The sequence below is a fragment of the Salmo salar genome, chromosome 18, assembly GCF_965601325.2.
Source record: "Salmo salar chromosome 18, fSalSal1, whole genome shotgun sequence".
Classification (NCBI taxonomy): domain Eukaryota; kingdom Metazoa; phylum Chordata; class Actinopteri; order Salmoniformes; family Salmonidae; genus Salmo; species Salmo salar.
Genome location: NC_138308.1, coordinates 6,709,458 through 6,726,191, shown reverse-complemented (window position 1 = coordinate 6,726,191; position 16,734 = coordinate 6,709,458). Strand labels below are relative to the sequence as shown.

General features: G+C 39.6%; 1 protein-coding gene across 1 annotated transcript in view; it reads right to left on the bottom strand.

The window, feature by feature from the left end:
• LOC106576851 (zinc finger DHHC-type palmitoyltransferase 16) overlaps positions 1–16,734 on the bottom strand; it is an 84,637-nt gene that overhangs the window by 66,883 nt on the left and 1,020 nt on the right. The gene's annotated exons all lie outside the window — the stretch shown is intronic.

The following is a 16,734-nucleotide window of genomic DNA, read 5'->3' as shown; positions in this document are numbered from 1 at the left end:
AGACCAGGCAAGGATTGCATTAATCAAAGAGACCAAAGATAACCCTGAAGGAGCTGCAAAGCTCCACAGCGGAGATTGGAGTATCTGTCCATAGGGCCACTTTAAGCCGTACACTCCACAGAGCTGGGCTTTATGGAAGAGTGGCCAGAAAAAAATAAGCAAACATGTTTGGTGTTCGCCAAAAGGCATGTGGGAGACTCCTCAAACATATGGAAGAAGGTACTCTGGTCAGATGAGACTAAAACTGAGCTTTTTGGGCATCAAGGAAAACGCTATGTCTGGCGCAAACCCAACACCTCTCATCACCCCGAGAATCCCATCCCCACAGTGAAGCATGGTGGTGGCAGCATCATGCTGTGGGGATGTTTTTCATCGGCAGGGACTGGGAAACTGGTCAGAATTGAAGGAATGATAGATGACGCTAAATACAGGAAAATCCTTGAGGGAAACCTGTTTCAGTCTTCCAGAGATTTGAGACTGGGACAGAGGTTCACCTTCCAGCAGGACAATGACCCTAAGCATACTGCTAAAGCAATACCCGAGTGGTTTAAGGGGAAACATTTAAATGCCTTGGAATGGGCTAATCAAAGCCCAGACCTCAATCCAATTGAGAATCTGTGGTATGACTTAAAGATTGCTGTACACCAGCGGAACCCATCCAACTTGAAGGAGCTGGAGCAGTTTTGCCTTGAAGAATGGGCAAAAATCCCAGAGGCTAGATGTGCCAAGCTTATAGAGACATACCCCAAGAGACCTGCAGCTGTAATTGCTGCAAAAGGTGGCTCTACAAAGTATTGACTTTGGGGGGGTGAATAGTTATGCAGGCTCAAGTTTTCTGTTTTTCAGTCCTATTTCTTGTTTGTTTCACAGTAAAAAAATATTTTGCATCTTCAAAGTGGTAGGCATGACGGTGTAAATCAAATGTTGTGTAAATCAAATGATACAAACCCCCCCAAAATGTATTTTAATTCCAGGTTGTAAGGCAACAAAATAGGAAAAATGCCAAGGGGGTGAATACTTTCGCAAGCCACTGTACACTTTTCCGCACGCTAACTTTTACTATACCACAGGTCAATATAGTCTACCAGTCTACAGTCTATCCTGCTCTTTATAGTGACAATATTCAGATCTGAAATAGGCTAACTAGCAATATACCACACATAAAAACATTCAAACCTGAATCAATTTTCAATATGAAGAATCGACAAGAGCAAATACGAATAGCTGATAGGCAGAAGAGATGCAAGGTGCGTCATTGCACATGAAACAAACAGATCCCCTATTGATTTTGTTTAGGGACAATACAATTACCCTACCTATACTAGCCTACAACACCACAGTACAATGAATAATTGCATTATTGTTTTCAAGTGAAAACAAAATTCTTCTCTAGGCGCAGTGAAAATGTCATTTGAATAATGGAGCAAAAGCCCTGTGATTTGAATGTTTCATTCGATTTGGATCAGTTGTGGGTCTATTCTTGACAGTTTATAAGGTCTAAAAAGGCACAGTAGCAGGCCATTCTGGCTGTATTTTTAATTCTGATACTGAATGCACTGCAGTGGATGCTCCTCAAAGCAGGAAGGGGAGGACCATCCTCAGTGAATTTCAATAAAAAAATAAAAATGGTAAAACATTAAAGTTATCCTTTTTAGATAAAACAATATTCCAAATATAACCACACATGTCACAAAATAATTGATTAAAACACTGTTTTGCAAAGAAGGTCTACAGTAGCCTCAACAGCACTCTGTAGGGTAGCACCATCGTGTAGACAGAGGACAGCTAGCTTCCTTCCTCCTCTGAGTACATTGACTTCACTACAAAACCTAGGAGGCTCATGTTTCTCACCCCCTTGCATAGACTTACACAATAATTAGGACAACTTCCAAAGGATGTCCTCCAACCTATCAGAGCTCTTGCAGCATGAACTGACATGTTGTCCACCCAATCAAAGGATCAGAGAATGTATCTAGAACTTAAAGCATAAGCAGCAGCTAGCTAGCTGGTGAGTTGATGACTCAAAGAGATAATAACAATGGTTAAACAAATTAAGAAGCAAGAGAGAAATAGAGAGAGAGTGTCATTTTTTTCAGTTTCACTTTGCTAGAAAATGCAGCTTGCTAGTTTAGCCTACTGAAACACTATGCTCAAACAGCTAGCTGGCTATAACTATCCAACACAACACTGGAAATCTTCCAAATTAAGGTAAGCTTTTGGTTTTACAATGTTTTTGCCACCAGGGCCCGCCGATGTAACTGCTTACTGAATGTATACTGTAATGTCACTGCATGATTGTAGCAGGTTTACTTAGGTGATAATGCCCTAGAAGCCAGTGTTTGGAGGATAAATTGGCACGGGTGTTGTTAGGCCCGAGACGAAGTCAAGGGCCGGCAAACTGTATCAATATATACTCCAAACACCTGCTTTGAGGATATTATCACATTTATACAAAGGGTTAATAACATATTCAAATAATGATTGACATATTTTCATTTAAAGCATTCTTTTTATTAATTTATTCATACTATTTCATCCTTCCACAAGATATAGTCCCGACACAAATCTAGGGTTGCTACCCAAGCGTTCAATCTATCGGTTTGGAGATGCGACCCAGTCGTTCAGTCTTTTTGTTCTGTATGTATGGACACGACCCAGTCATTTGTTCTAAATGTTCCATTGCCATACTGGCTGGCAACGTTCTTATCCCTTGCATGCTAGCTAGCAAATTACAGCTAATGTACAGTCAAGTCAAATATTCTGCAGCCAGAATAACAGCAAATTAGCCGCATTTGTATTTGTTTATGCTGTTTTCTAGTGACATTTGTTTGGATACATCCATAACAATGAGCCAACAACACAGTTAACAAAATCACTTCAAACTGAAGCTGGAAAGACTTCAAACTAGCTGCACTTTGTTTTTACCTTTTTTCAATTGACATTTCTTTATATCCATAAAAAATGATGCCTGCTGATTCATGATTTCGACTGACTGAGAAACGGTTCCTGCCTGCCTGTCTGTCTCGTCACGTTCATTACTATGGGACAGCTGGAGATCGAATTTCAATATTGAAACTGTTTATACAAATCTCCACTGTCAAAAACAAAATCTTTGAATAAAATAAATGTGAGATAATGTCTAGATGCTTTTTATAGTGGAGATCAAGGTATAAAATGCTTGACTGTGCTGATGAGACAGTGGATTGCGAGGGTCAGATGGAACAGAATAAATAGGCATTTTAACGTCATAGATTTAGACAGTGGTAACTTGTGAAATAGACACCGGCTAGAATGTGGTTTTAACCAATCAGCATTCAGGATTAGACCCATTCATTGTATAATTATGAGTTAGTTCTATTAGCCATGCTGACAATGACGTTACCTTAGGGGCGACAGGTAGCCTAGTGGTTAGAGCATTGGTTAGAGCGTTGTTCCCCGGTAGGCCGTCATTGTAAATAAGAATTTGTTCTTAACTGACTTGCCTAGTTAAAACCTGTTGGGGCTAGGGGGCAGTATTTGCATGGCCGGATAAAAAAACGTACCCGATTTAAACTGGTTACTACTCTTGCCCAGAAACGAGAATATGCATATAATTAGATAGATAGAAAACACTCTAAAGTTTCTAAAACTGTTTGAATGGTGTCTGTGAGTATAACAGAACTCATATGGCAGGCCAAAACCTGAGAAGATTCCATACAGGAAGTGCCCTGTCTGACAATTTGTTCTCCTTCTGTGGCATCTCTATTGAAAATCAGCATCTCTACTTTAACGTGACATTTTCTAAGGCTTCCATTGGCTCTCAGAAGGCGCCAGAAAGTGTAATGGTGTGTCTGCAGTCTCTGGGCTAAGTACAGCAGCTCTGTTTGTTAGTGGTCAGGCTGGGAACAGTGACACTGGAGATGCGCGTTCATGAGAATTCTCCATTTTTTTCTTTCAGCCTTTGAATGAATCCAACGTCGCCCGGATGGAATATTATCGCTATTTCACGAGAAAAATAGCATAAAAATTGGTTTTAAACAGCGTTTGACATGCTTCGAAGTACGGTAATGGAATATTTTGCATTTTTTGGTCACGAAATGCGCTCGCGCGTCAACCTTCGGATACTGACCTGAACGCACGCACAAAACGGAGGTATTTGAATATAACTATGGATTATTTGGAACCAAAACAACATTTGTTGTTGAAGTAGAAGTCCTGGGAGTGCATTCTGACGAAGAACAGCAAAGGTAATCCAATTTTTCTTAGAGTAAATCTGAGTTGGGTGAGGGCCAAACTTGGTGGGTGTCAAATTAGCTAGCCATGATGGCCGGGCTATGTACTCAGAATATTCCAAAATGTGCTTTCGCCGAAAAGCTATTTTAAAATCTGACACCGCGATTGCATAAAGGAGTTCTGCATCCATAATTCTTAAAATAATTGTTATGTATTTTGTGAACGTTAATCGTGAGTAATTTAGTAAATTCACCGGAAGTTTGCGGTGGGTATACTAGTTCTGAACATCACATGCCAATGTAAAAAGCTGTTTTTTGATATAAATATGAACTTGATTGAACAAAACATGCATGTATTGTATAACAATGTCCTAGGAGTGTCATCTGATGAAGATCATCAAAGGTTAGTGCTGCATTTAGCTGTGGTTTTGGTTTTTGTGACATATATGCTTGCTTTGAAAATTGCTGTGTGATTATTTTTGGCAGGGTACTCTCCTGACATAATCTAATGTTTTGCTTTCGCTGTAAAGCCTTTTTGAAATCGGACAATGTGGTTAGATTAATGAGAGTCTTGTCTTTAAAATGGTGTAAAATAGTCATATGTTTGAGAAATTGAAGTTATAGCATTTTTGAGGTATTTGTATTTCGCGCCACGCGATTCCACTGGCTGTTGACTAGGTGGGCTTGCCCAGGGAGGTTAAATAAAGGTTAAATAAAACATTTAAAAAAGCTAATATGGTGACAATGATGTAGGCTGTGTGTAGCAGCTTGGCTTGGACAGGTTTTTTCACCTGGTCACATACAGCATTGAAGTCCACAAGCGAAGGGAAGAGTTGAGAGGAGGAGAGCGCATAGATGTGAGAAGGAATACAACGTGGCAGCTATGAAAGTGAACTGTGTTTACGGGTGATCAGGGGTGTATTCATTCCACTGATTCTGTAGAAAAACATTTATTGAACGGAGATAAACATACCTGAAATTGTCCAATAGTTACTCTCGTTTGCAACTGTTGGATTACACCCTATATCAGCTAGATGCAGGCAAGTGTGTGCAAGGCAAAATTGTTTGGCCATGTTTTTTATTTAATCTTTATTTAACTATGCAAGTCAGTTAAGAACAAATTGTAATTTACAATGACGGTCTAGAAACAGTGGGTTAATTGCCTTGTTCAGGGGCAGAACGACAGATTCTTACCTTGTCAGTTTGGGGATTTGATTTAGCAACCTCTCGGTTACTCAGCTCGTTACCTGTATAAAAGACACCTGGGAGCCAGAAATCTTTCTGATTGAGAGGGGGTCAAATACTTATTTCCCTTATTAAAATGCAAATCGATTTATAACATTTTTGGCATGCGTTTTTCTGGATGTTTTTGTTGTTATTCTGTCTCTCACTGTTCAAATAAACCTACCATTAAAATTATAGACTGATCATTTCTTTGTCAGTGGGCAAACAAAATCAGCAGCGGATCAAATACTTTTTTCCCTCCCTGTAGCTAAATATGAGGCTAATAACTGCATTGAATCTGAAATTATTACCTGAACGTGGTAGGCTATACATTTGAAGTCGGAAGTTAACATACACTTAGGTTGGAGTCATTAAAACTCGTTTTTCAACCACTCCACAAATTTCTTGTGAACAAACTATAGTTTTGGCAAGTTGGCTAGGACATCTACTTTGTGCAAGACACAAGTAATTTTTCCAACAATTGTTTACAGGCAGATTATTTCACTTATAACTCACTGTATCACAATTCCAGTGGGTCAGAAGTTTACATACACTAAGTTGAGTGTGCCTTTAAACAGCTTCGAAAATTCCAGAAAATTATGTCATGGCTTTAGAAGCTTCTGATAGGCTAATTGACATAATATGAGTCAATTGGAGGTGTACCTGTGGACGTATTTCAAGGCCTACCTTCAAACTCAGTGCCTCTTTGCTTGACATCATGGGAAAATCAAAAGAAATCAGCCAAGACCTCAGAAAAACAATTGTAGACCTCCACAAGTCTGGTTCATCCTTGGGAGCAATTTCCAAATTCCTGAAGGTACCACGTTCATCTGTACAAACAATAGTATGCAAGCATAAACACCATGGGACCACGCAGCCGTCATACCGCTCAGAAAGGAGACGCGTTCTGTCTCCTAGAGATGAACGCACTTTGGTGGGAAAAGTGCAAATCAATCCCAGAACAACAGCAAAGGACCTTGTGAAGATGCTGGAGGAAACAGTTCCAAAATATCTATATCCACAGTAAAACAAGTCCTATATCAACATAACCTGAAAGGCCACTCAGCAAGGAAGAAGCCACTGCTCTAAAACGCAATAAAAAAGCCAGACTACGGTTTGCAACTGCACATGGGGACAAGGATCGTACTTTTTGGAGAAATGTCCCACAATGACCCCAAGCATACTTCTAAAGTTGTGGCAAAGAAGTCAGAAGTTTACATACACCTTAGCCAAATACATTTAAACTCAGTTTGTCACAATTCCTGACATTTAGTCCTAGTAAAAATTACCTGTGTTAGGCCAGTTAGGATTACCACTTTATTTTAAGAATGTGAAATGTCAGAATAATAGTAGAGAGAATGATTTATTTCAGCTTTTATTTCTTTCATCACATTCCCAGTGGGTCAGAAGTTTACATACACTCAATTAGTATTTGGTAGCATAGCCTTTAAATTGTTTAACTTGGGTCAAACGTTTCGGGTAGCCTTCCACAAGCTTCCCACAATAAGTAGAATGAATTTTGGCCCATTCCTCCTGACAGAGCTGTTGTAACTGAGTCAGGTTTGTAGGCCTCCTTGCTCGCACACGCTTTTTCAGTTCTGCCCACAAATTTTCTATAGGATTGAGGTCAGGGCTTTGTGATGGCCACTCCAATACCTTGACCTTGTTGTCCTTAAGCCATTTTGCCACAACTTTGGAAGTATGCTTGGGGTCATTGTCCATTTGGAAGACCCATTTGCAACCAAGCTTTAACTTCCTGACTGATGTCTTGAGATTTTGCTTCAATAAATCCACATAATTTTCCTCACTCATGATGCCATCTATTTTGTGAAGTGCACCAGTCCCTCCTGCAACAAAGCACCCCCACAACATGATGCTGCCACCCCCGTGCTTCACAATTGGGCTGGTGTTCTTTGTCTTGCAAGCCTCCCCCTTTTTCCTCCAAACTTAACGATGGTCATTATGGCCAAACAGTTCTATTTTGTTTCATCAGACCAGATCATATTTCTCCAAAAAGTACGATCTTTGTCCCCATGTGCAGTTGCAAACTGTAGTCTGGCTTTTTTATAGCGGTTTTGGAGCAATGGCTTCTTCCTTGCTGAGTGGCCTTTCAGGTTATGTCGATATAGGACTCGTTTACTGTGGATATAGATATTTTTGTACCTGTTTCCTCCAGCATCTTCACAAGGTCCTTTGATGTTGTTCTGGGATTGATTTGCACTTTTCGCACCAAAGTATGTTCATCTCTAGGAGACAGTCTCCTTCCTGAGCGGTATGATGGCTGCGTGGTCCCATGGTGTTTATGCTTGCATATTATTGTTTGTACAGATGAAAGTTGTACATTCAGGCATTTGAAAATTGCTCCCAAGGATGAACCAGATTTGTGGAGGTCTACAATTGTTTTTCTGAGGTCTTGGCTGATTTCTTTTGATTTTCCCATGATGTCAAGTAAAGAGGCACTGAGTTTGAAGGTAGGCTTTGAAATACATCCACAGGTACACATCCAAATGACTCAAATTATGTCCCTTGGCCTATCAGAAGCTTCTAAAGCCATGACATCATTTTCCGGAATTTTCCAAGCAGTTTAAAGGAACAGTCAACTTAGTGTTTGTAAACTTCTGACCCACTGGAATTGTGATACAGTGAATTGTATGTGAAATAATCTGTCTGTTAACAATTGTTTGAAAAATGACAAAGTAGATGTCCTAATCGACTTGCCAAAACTATAGTTTGTTAACAAGACATTTGTGGAGTGGTTGAAAAACGAGTTTTAATGACTCCAACCTAAGTGTATGTAAACTTCCGCCTTCAACTGTATAATGAGATCATGTGACAGATCATGTGACACTTAGATTGCACACAGGTGGACTTTATTTAACTAATTATGTGACTTCTGAAGGTAATTGGTTGCACCAGATCTTATTTAGGGGCTTCATAGCAAAAGGGGTGAATACATATGCACGCTCCACTTTTCCTTTTTTTTTTTTAAACAAGTTATTTTTTCCATTTCACTTCACTAAGTTGGACTATTTTGTGTATGTCCTTTACATGAAATCCAAATAAAAATCTTTTTAAATTACAGGTTGTTATGCAACAAAATAGGAAAAACGCCACTTGGGATGAATACTTTTGCAAGGCACTGTATTCTATTTATTGTGGTGTTGAAGTCGGTATGTTTTGTTTATTGGTTGTGTGGTGCAAAAACCTGTTGGTGAAAAATGTTTTTTATTTTTATTATTATTTTTATTTTACACCACACAACCAATAAACAAAACATGCCGACTTCAACACCACATCATATTTACAATGACGGCCTACCCCGGCCAAACCCAGATGACACTGGGCCAATTGTGCGCCACCCAATCACTGCCGGATGTGATTCAGCTGAGATTCAAACCAAAGACTGTAGGGACACCTCTTGCACTGAAATGCAGTGCCTTAGACCGCTGCACCACCCGGGAGCCCTAAGAGCAGTTCCGTGACAGGAAATCGAACCCGGGCCGCGGCGGTAGGAGCGTCGAATCCTAACCACTAGACTAGTGTTGCATATATTTAATATAATTATAAATATGGCATAAAAAAATTGAAAATATGATTTACCCTTGCTGATCATTGTCTGCAACAGGCTCTGATCATGAAGTAATGAAACAGGCAGTGAGAGTGAGCTCGTCTGTGGTGGTTGGTGAACCCTCAATCTTCTTGCTACAGGCATCGACTGTGCCACAAACGCATGCAGAAGTAGCAAAGTCGATATCCAATTTTATAAACACAGGGTCGCCAGTAATTTTAGATCTGTCCCTAAGGAAGTTGTTAAAAAACCTCCAAATAACTTAGAATTTCCATTAATAAATCCTTCCAGGAAAACTTTCTGTGAACCATAGTAAAACGTTCAGAGAACATCCCGACAACCAAAACAGTTACATTCCCAGAACAGGCCAAATTTTCACTTCCATTCTCAGAATGTTTAAAAAACGTTCAATTTTACTATTCAGGAAACTTCTGGCTTCATTGCCAGAACTAATGGGAAACCAAAAAAATGTACATTCCCACAACTTCCAAGGCACCAAATGTGCTGACTGGGTTATTACAGTAACCCTATGAGTGGGGACCAACCAGGGTAGATTATGTAGATTAAGAGAAGTCAAGCATGCTGACATACCGGTATAGCTAGAGTGGAATCCCCTTTTTAGCTTCATCACGGAAATACTGTAACAAAGACGTTGAGAAGGGAGGGAAATACAGTAAAACCAGGGGAGAGAAAGGGGGATTTCCTAGGAAGAATAACAAACAAGGCAGAACCACCTAGCTGCTTACACCAGAGTAGCTGTCAATATAACATGATGAGGAAGAAGGATTCATGTGGGTTTTCCGGTTATCATATGTGTCATGTTTCACTTACCGATAGTTTGTGTACACATTCATCTATATACTGTCTGTCACATTCATCTTTATATGACTGATCTGTTCCACTCGTTGACACTTGTACACACTACCCCTCGAGTGCCCTGTTTCATGGGTTTCGACATGCACATAGTGGAGACAATGTTCTTTTTTAGGCTTCAGGCTTGTCTAGATTGGTCTAGATCACTGGTTCTCAAACCTGGTCCTGGGGACCCAAAGGGCTGCACATTTTTGTTTTTGCCCAAGCACTACACAGGTGATTCAAATTATCAACTCATCATGAGGCTTTGATGATTTGAATCAGGTTTGTAGTGCTAGAGCAATAATAAAAATGTGCACCCCTGTAGAATACCTTTGCGGTCTAATGGGAACCTTATTGTATGCCACCTACTTTTGAAGCATGACTGTTGTTCATTTAAAAAAGGTAAAGAAGTGCACTTCAAAACGTCACCTAATTTTCACTCAATTGCACCCACACACACAGATACCAGAGCAAGAAGTGTTTCCCTGTGCCTCATCACCTACTCTCAGCAGCTGTTCTGGGGCTGAGGGGGAATTCCTGTTTTCTTCACCATTCCAAGGCTGCACATCAATACTCTAACACTGGTTCCTCCTCTCCTACCCTTGTCTCCCCTCCTTTATTTGACAGAAGAGTTGACTACACAGTCCCTCATAGGCATCCAACATAAATTTTTTTAACCTTGTCAAAGATCAGTAAAGGGAAAGAAGTGAGAGGTAAAGGTGAGAGAAAAGAGGAGACAAACAGAGGAAGCCACTGTAGACTATTAAGCCACCCACTAGCCTCTCCCCGGGGGGGGGGCTGGTCTAATGGAGTTCCTCAGAAGCAGCTCTGTTTAATCACTGTGTGTGGGTGAGAGCCTCACTCCCACTATTTCCTCCTTACTGGGAAGTGACTGCCTGGCTTATCATTCAGAGAAAGAGAGAAAAGCAGAAGGAGGGGAGAGAGAGCGGGAGGCTTGTGTGGAGGGGAGTGTATTTAAGCGAGTCTCAACTCTGAATGTCAGGCAGTGAGTGGTGTGACTGGGATAGGGAAGACAGTGAGGACCTGTCTGGACAGTACAGGTAGATGTCGGTGGAGGCTGGTGGAGAGAGAAATGCAGATGGATTTCCAGCAGGATTTCAGACCGAAACAGAATATCCTCAATGGTGTTTTAACTGGAGATATCAGATGCCAAAATGGGAGCTATACCACTATTTGTTGGGTGAGGGCCATATCACTATTGTGAGTTTCATTTCACTATTAGCAAGAACATTGTTTCTAGGAAAGCCACAATGCAGAATTTCTGAGATGTACCTAATTAATGGGACAGTGTTTATGTAAGTATTTGAGTAGCAAACGTCTTCATCTGTGTAAGTATAATTTCTTTATTGGAATAAGAGATTACGTGGGGCTGTTTCAATGCAATATTAGGAAGCTGCCCTTAATGTTTTTGCTGAAGTACTGACATTTCCACAGAAGAATGTTGTTGGTTGTGAGGTAGCCTAGCAGTTAGAGTGTTGGGTCACTAAACAAAGGTTGCTCGTTTTAATCCCCAAGGTGAAAAATCTGTCAACGTGCCCTTGAGCAAGACCCTTAACCCTAATTTGCTCCAGGGGTGCCGTACTACTATGGTTGACCCTGTAAAACTGCACCTATCCGTGTATGTGACAATAGAACTTTTGTTTTTTGTTATCACTCTCTGAACATTCTGAGAACATGACTTTAAATAGAACCATGAAGAAAACTGCAGAAATGTTTATGCTGAAGTACTGACATTCCCACAGAAGAACGTTGTTTCATAACGTTCTTGGAACAATTTGATAACATTACTTTAAATAGAACCATGAGGAAACTGAAGTTCCCCCCCAAGAAACATATGGTTCTCAGAACGTTATGTGCTAGCTGGGTATCCTGCACCATTCCCAGAAAGTTGTGGGAAGGTTGTACACAAAATTACCCTAGGACAACCACACTCTCACCAAACATATGGTTCTCAGAACATTATGTGCTAGCTAGTCTGTCTGGGTTATAGATGCTAGAGGTTGATCAGAGATTAGAGACTGTGTTGGACTTTGCCTGGTAGCCAGATCTGTCTCTGCTTTAGTCTACCCCATATGTGTGTGATTCCTATCTTTACATTTACTTTTTTTAATAACAAAAGTCCCTAGTAAGTGACCGAATGGGTTTAACTGTGTTAGCCCAAAGAGCTAAAGCCTAGGCATTAGCTCTGGGAGCTAACACAAGTCTCAAGGCCTCAGACAAGGTTAATCATAATGTGAACATGGTTCACTGAACCATCTCCACTACACTGGGACTCTCTAGCCAGTTCCTCTGTAAATCGACTATTTCTTTATTCCAGTTAAATACCAGCCAGTTCAACCGGTTGTTGCTCAGTTCAACTGACTGGCAGGAAGACTGGAGTTTCCTGAGCATATATTACCTAGCTAGCACATAACATTCTGAGAACCATATAAATTCTTAGAGCTTGGTGAGAGCATGGTTGTCCATGGTTGACCAGCATGGTTGTCCATGGTTGTCCTGGTTTTGGAACATTCTAAGCACAAACATGTTTTTTCTTGGTATTTATTACTTTAACAGAAAGTTTCCTAAAAGTTCCAAGATGGTTACATTTCATTTCAATTTTGGTAATGTTCTAAGAATGTTCTCCCAACTGGTTTTACATTGGGAATGTTATAAAATAGTTTAGAGAACATTAAAAAAAGTTTTTCTGTGGGTACTTTAGCGTAATGTTTCCTACAGGTTTCCTCATGGTTCTATTTAAAGTCATGTTCTGAAATTGTTCCAAGAACGTTAAGAAACGACGTTCTTCTGTGTGAAATTGTGTACTTTAGCAAAACAATTCCTACAGGTTTTTTGTAATGGTTCTATTTAGCTAATTTTCCCCCAACATAGGACACCCCTAACTTCGGACACTCACTAGCGATTGGAGGATTAAATCACCTCGAGCTCAACATTTAAAGGGCCTGGAAAATAACGGTATGTTTTGCGACTAAAGACACCCCTCTAGCTAGCTGACCACCGATTTTCTTTGCAGTTTATGTAAGTTAGGTTTTGAAAGTTTTCAAAAAAGTTATACATATACACATTTTTGAGACGTGTTGTATATTTAAACATTTGACTGCGTGACAGACCACACACACACCATTTAATATCCAACTTTTGACCTAAATTATTCATTCTCATTTATATTAGTTAGTATTAAACTGTTATCTACTTTAATCAGTAAAACAAATAATGAGACATTATTTGGTTACAACAGTGAATTTTTAAGAGTCTACAGGAGGGTGCACCGGGCTACGCAATGAAAAGTTGACAGGCAAGTTTTTTTTTTTTTTTTACCGGAAGGCTAGCCAACTTGTCAACTAGTAAACACTTCGGATATGAGGTTGCTGTCTCTTTTTTTTAAACAAAATTTAACGGATTAATGTTGTAATTGAACAAAATAGTAAGGTGGTCAACAACTGGGGACTGTATGCCGATAATACAGGACATATTTTTTTTGCTAAACTGCTTATCAAAAAGCTGATAGTAGTAGTATTTCCACTGAAATGTCAAACATGCTAATTGCTAACCCATTAGCTAACATTTTTACAACACCAATAATCACAAAACATTGATGGCTTGATCACAAGATAACACTGTTGAAGGTAATATTTCTTAAACCCTGTTGAATATGACGACAATACGGGGTGCTACGCTAAAGTAATGTTCTCAAATTATCCCGAGAAAGTTAAGAAAACCACTGTAAAACTTAAGTAACGTTCAGAGAACATTCAAAGAATGTTATTTAAAAACATACATTCCGTTCTCAGAGCTTTAAGAAAACTTTCCATCAAAACCACAAGAAAATGTTTGTAACGTTCAAAGAACGTTCTAAGAGTGTTATTTTAAACACATATACATTTCGTTCTCAGCGTCAACAAAACTCTCTCTCTCTCTCTCTCTATCTTGTTAAGTGTGTTCAGGTGTGGTAGCCACACCTGTTTTTAATGAGTGCTTGTTTCCTTTGAAATGGGGTCTGTTTCAATAGACTAAAATGAACAAAGCTGTTCATGCGTAAAAATGTATGCGTAAAAAAAAAAAACATGGTATGATCGCTCCATCCTGGTGGCGCAGTGAACTAATTCCATGGATAGAGGACAGATGATCATAGATTTGAATCTCACTGCTACCGTGTCATAATGAAAAAATACATGTATTTGCTTGATTAATGCCTAAGGAAATGCATTTCTATGTGTCCTATCTGTGCTTGGAGATCCAAAACAAACTAGCAGTGTTACTAAACATCTTATTGAAACACACACAAGTTAAGGAAGTTATTAAAAAAACTCAAAATAAAACTTTTTTCCCACAGCCAATTGATACCAAAAACATATGTTCCCACAACTCCCAAGGAACCAAATGTGCTAGCTGGTTGAGTTGTGTTCTTCCTCACAATGTTCTCTGTGTGTGTGTGTGTGTGTGTGTGTGCGTGCCCACTCAGGAATACACTATATACCACCAGGAGATAATGCTGAAGGTTCCTCAAACCGTACTCACACTGGCAATATTGACTCTAGTTATTTGAATGAGTTATATTCCTGCAATTTAAATTGTTCAGATTACAATGAGTGGCAAACCATGTATTTCTATTATTGAGGATTTAAATATATACTAAGCGACTTAGAACAGATATGATTTCCTTTCTTTATCTGAACGTTTCACCTTCCTGAATACTCCCTGGTTTGTGTGAAACTGTTGTATGTGACGGGTCATCTCTCGGCTTGACCAGTGCCGTGTGTGTGTGTTTGTGCGTGCGTCCGTGTGTGCGTGCAACTGACCAGTACTGTACAGTATCTCTCAGTGCGATCTGAATCAGGCCCTGCATCACCCCACCACAAAATATTTCCTTTCCTCCCCGCCAACTGCCATCAGAGAAGTTGTGAAACACTTCCAGGAATCTTGTATGCTGCAGATGGATCCTTTAAACATTCTTTAGCAAGGTTAAGCGTAGGCGTAACCCTTAGGCACAGATCTAGAATCATGAACTTCATACCCCTCTAATAAACAGGCTCATGGTTCAGTCTTAAATGAAGATGGAACATGCTCAACCATATAGCGTTGTACTCTTAGGAGGAAGAGGTGCTGGTATCTACTATCACCATCTTCTCGTCGCCATCTTAGTGACTTTTTCTAGAAATAGGGAAGGTCACCGCAGGGCAAAGCTGGGGGTGATAAGAGGTTGAGCAATGTCTCCACTGGTCTACTGCTTGTCGTTCCCCTGGCTTTTATCAGTCTGTCTCATTCTGAATAGGAGCCTGGGCAGTTCTGTTTACTGAGGTTTTAAAAGACGTGTCAACATGGTAGAGAGGTAGACACAGAAGTGTCTATGCTATTGAGACTAGGAAACTATGGTATTGATACAATTTTCACTACACTATTGTTCAATACCTGGGTCAAAATAGTTTTTGATAATATTAGTTGTCTTTAAAATACTTAAGGTATGCTTGATTGAAATTGCCTGATGGGACCAATTGAACAAGAGTACCTAATTTCTTTGAAAAAAAAACCAAATACTATTTTGAGCCAGGAATTACAGAAAGCAATTTGAATGGATTGGAAAGGTGCTAAAGCCTAAATGGAGAGAGAAGACACAGTATGGGAGGAGAGTGAGAGGTGTTGTGCCCTGAGAACTGAATTCCATAGATGGTGGCTACAGGAGATGTCATCTATGGGCTCAGTTCTTCTGGCAAGGCACTGCTTATCAGCATAATAAGACATCATCTATACTTTCATATGAGGAATATGGATTATCTGGATTTCTACAGCAAACTTGTGGTTTCAAATAAAATCATTATTGTGTCCTTCTGTAGATTACATTTATCCAGCATGTTACAGTTCAGCATTGTGTGTTGTAATAAACTGTTAAAGTCTGTAATTGGGGTATGTATTTTGTATGTATACATATCATGTAAATGAATAAACTTTTCCTATTCAGAAAATACACTTTATGTAAATATTAATGAGACAATCTCATCAAAATTAATGTTTATTTACACTGTGATGAAGATTATAAATGACAGTCAGATATCCATGTTTTGTAAAATCATATGTGACACTTATTTATAGAGAAACAGGATGTGTGCTCAAGCACATAGATATTACTGGAAATTGTGCAGTACAAGGAACATTCTAAAGTGAAGTAATAGAATGCAGCATACCCAACCCACACACCCTGGCCACAGCTATGTCTTATCACTCTATACTGCGAGAGGTGACTCAGACCCAAAGCCTGTTCCATAGAACCTGGAGTCATGGAGATGACAGAGAGAAGAGCAGGGTCCATAAACGTCAATGACTGGTAGGACAGACAGAAACAGAATGACTAGTCATACTAGTCAGAGTTACTAGTTATTGACCTGAATGAGAATGTCCATTCTAGTAATTATATTTCTATGCTGATGGACAAAGTCTACTGTGACAAGAGTGATGAGATACAAGAGATTGGACCGGGTTTAATACAATATGACACAGGGTTATAGTATAAGAGATGAGAAATTACTAATATGATAGACAATGGATAGAACATCAGCATGTTATGAGAGAAGTTTTAACTGCATGACATGGGTTTTTCAGTAAGAGATAAGAGGCAAATGACAGGAGTTTATAACAAGAGTGGGAAAGCACTTTCCTTAAGCAAACTTGCTAATGTTAATGCTAATGTTACAGGAACCTTGATACTGAAAATCATAGTAGTTGTAACGGTTGTCGTCTGGAATGGAGGACCAAGGCGCAGCGGGTTGAGTGCTCATAATTAACTTTAATGAGAAAAACACTAAACAAAACGATGGACGACGAATACAGACTTGAAGGCACAGACAGCAATTCAAGAAACAA